This window comes from Chanodichthys erythropterus, chromosome 16 (genome assembly GCF_024489055.1).
Source record: "Chanodichthys erythropterus isolate Z2021 chromosome 16, ASM2448905v1, whole genome shotgun sequence".
NCBI classification, from domain to species: Eukaryota; Metazoa; Chordata; class Actinopteri; order Cypriniformes; family Xenocyprididae; genus Chanodichthys; species Chanodichthys erythropterus.
In genome coordinates, this window is record NC_090236.1 from 16,994,946 (window position 1) to 16,998,692 (window position 3,747).

The following is a 3,747-nucleotide window of genomic DNA, read 5'->3' on the forward strand; positions in this document are numbered from 1 at the left end:
AAATAGAGGTGTCATCTAAAGACAGCTGGTTTTGCTTGGTTGACAAATTCCTACCAGTATGATTTAGAAAGTATAAGAAGCTTTATTATTTTGACTGCAGCTAAAATATTTTTTTTATTATTATTAAAAAGTGTAAAGCAAAAATCATACATTCACCCAGAATGAATAATGTTAAACAACCAGAGAAATATGGTAAGACATGGAATCAACTATTAGGTCAGCATTTTTAAAAAGTTATAGAATGCATCTATTTGCCGAGTTAGACGCGTTTCTGGGTCAACATATTTTGTTCCAGTAACAACATTCCTGTCCGAAAATTTAGTCCTAACCCTATCCCTACTCCTAAACCTAAATTTTCCCTGAAATCAGAGGGAAATGATAGATGAATGACACATTTAACCCTGGTTGTAAGCCGAAACTTGACATAAACTCTAAACTTGTCCCTCAAAAACCCAACAGGTGTAAACATCTTGTGATCTGATCGACCAATCGACCGATCTTAATACCAGGTGTGAACAGGGCATCTGATTAGTTGATTGGAATGTTGTTCCAGGATCAACAAAGATGTTGATCCAGGAACATGTTGCACTTGGTGAAATTAGGTTCTGCCTCCTGCAACGTGTGGCTGTAGTAGTAAGCGCACGACAAAGAGACAAAACTCAGGAGACACAGGAAAATACAACACAACCACGTAATTTAGATATGAGATAGAACTAAGAACTGAGGAAACTAAGTTCTTAAAGGGTTAGTTCACCCAAAAGTTAAATTTTTGACATTAATGATTCACCTTCATGTCGTCCCAAACCCATAAGACCTTCGGAATCATCTTCGTAACACAAATTAAGATATTTTTAATGAAATCCGAGGGTATATGATCCGTAAGACCTTTTAACATCCAGAAAGACATCGTTAAAATAGTCCATGTGACTGCAGTGGTTCAACCTTAATTTTATGAAGTGACAAAAATACTTTTTGTGCGCAAAAACAATACAAAAGTAATGACTTTATTCAACAATTTTGGCCAATACTGAGCCGGCGTTCGGACGTAAACGCTGAAGCTCATGTAAACGGTCCCTTAAACACACTGAAACTAAACAAAACCAAAGCATACACCTGACAGCATGATCGTTCAAAAGATTTTTTATTTTTTTTGAAAGAAATGAATTGCAAGGACACGTTAAATTGATCGAAAAGACATTAATAATGTTAAAGTTTAAGGTTTATATTTCAAATAAATGCTGTTGTTTTAAGCTTTCTATTCACCAAAGTATCACTGTTTCCACAAAAATATTAAGCAGCAGAACTGATTTCATCATTGATAATAATAATAAACGTTTCTTGAGCAGCAAATCAGCATATTAGAATGATTTCTGGAGGATCTTGTAACACTGAAAACTGGAGTAATGATGCTAAAAATTGTAAAACATATTCAAATAGAAAAGAGTTATTTTAAACTGTAACAGTATTTCAAGATATTACTGTTATTACTGTATTTTTGATTAAATAAATGAGCATAAAAAGACTTGTTTCTAAAACTTTTGAATGGTAGAGTATCTTGTATTGAACACAATTTAAACTTGCATTTTTCCTCTTTCTTTGTTCTTTCTTTGCTTGGTTGGCTCAATAAACAATTAAACTTGTGAGAAAAATATATAAAAAAACAAGTCTTGGAGAAAGTAGTTGGCTCGTTTGGATGAAATTCCTTTGGTTGGGGATGTTTGAACACTGTTGGACCGCAAAGAATATGTTAATTATACGAACATGTTTGCTAGATGCTTCATTTTTCACCTAATGTTTTCATTACATTGCTTTATTTATGAATAAACATGAGTGTGAAAGTGCCTGTGTGTTTACCCGCAGAGCAATCCTGGTTTTATTTGACACACATTGAGTATATTAACGTGGCAGATTTTTTTTCTTTCATTGACATCTTTAGTGCGCATCAGTTTGGCTGTGCTCTGTATTTATAGCTTCACAAGAGAGTGATTACAACACCCGGAGGATGACAAAAGTTGCTGCTATCTATGACTCTTTATCACCATGGTTACACCCTGCCATCCCAGACCCCTACGGCTCTATGGCACATCTGTGTTTTCTTCATATAAATTAGTAATCAGCCCTTGTGTTTGTTAGAGACGCAGGGTTTGATTAGTGCTGAAGAATCAATTTGGCTCTCAACCATTTTTGCTCTCATAACGAGAACTAGGCCTACAATATATAACCTAATGTCCTTTACAAGGTACAACACTAAGATTGTATTAAATATTTTTTCTATATACGGTATATATACAGTATATCTCTCTCTAACACACACACACACACACACACACACACACGTATTTGTACAGACATTCATATTAAATTATTGATTTAAGTGGATGTAGAGCACTAAAACGTTTAGTTTGCCTTTTGTTTATGGATTGTTTCAAAGCATATTTGACCTCAAGTACATTATCTTAAAAGCTCTTTCCAGCATAATGTTGTTTGGAATGAAATGATCTTAACATGTACCTTCAGAACACCACTCTGCTCGAATCACTGCTCTCATAGGATGCATTGCAACAGGCCATTACAGTTCATTTCTACAGCAAAAAGAGTTAATAATGTCTTTTTGCTCACACGTTAACGTTAGTGTTCTCTAGTTGTGCCTTTTGCTGAAATCAGTACTACATTTTAACATACTACTCTTACTATTTCTGCTATATAAAGGTAATGTTAAAGTAGTATCTAAATCCAGAGACTATCACAGTTAGCATCTCTGGAAGGTGCTACATGTTAAAACTGATGATGAAATTGTAACCATGCAAGTTTTTGGCCATTATTTAACATCTAAAAAAGTGGTTGTCAACCAGAGAAACCCAAAAATGATTGCAACTGTGTTCTGATAGGGGTCATAGAGAGCAGAAAAGAAACAATGCTAACTGCTAATAATAAAATGCAGCTAACAATATAATGTAATGTTTAGCGACATAAAAAAAGAGAGAGATGCAAGAAGCTATATAAATCTTGTATTGTTGACATCAAATGCAATGTGACATGTCCAACCAAACTTGGCAGTATTTTTATTATTAGCAGATCCCAAAAAAATCATACAGGTTTGGAACAACTTAATGGGGAGTAAATGATGACAGAATTTTCATTATTTGGTGAACTATCCCTTTAAGTGGCCTTTTACATACCTGCAAAATACAGTTGTTGTTTTTTTTTTTTTTTTTAAATATACTTTTAAGCTTTGAAGAAAACTACAAGTGCAAACTCAATACAATTAAGCACACCCAGGTTATGGGTAATACAAATACAATATTTAGCTCAGTAGTTGCCCTGTTTGCCCGGTAAATTGCACTTCCTGATGCTGTTTTTACAATATTGTAAATATCCCTATTCATTTATCATTACGCAAATTCATTCAATTCATTGAAATATTAATCAGTTGCGATGTTTGCTTTTAAGGGCATTTTTGTTACTTTTGTATGATAAACAATGTTGTTATTTTGATGGGCTATACCACTCAGTGTCCAATATAAAATCTTGGTCCTCCTCGAGCAAAACCATCTGAGAATCAGGGTAAAATGAAGCCCTACACATGTATGCTTCCCTCCAAGCCTTGTGAGAGCATGTTTGGCTTCTTATTCATTGTTTTGTTGTTCAAGCTACAGCTGATCCTTGGGGTTTAGCTGAGGACATGTTTTCAGGTTATGTCTGTTCTGTCTCTTGCAGGCGTGGTTACAGAGGTATGGCTACCTCCAC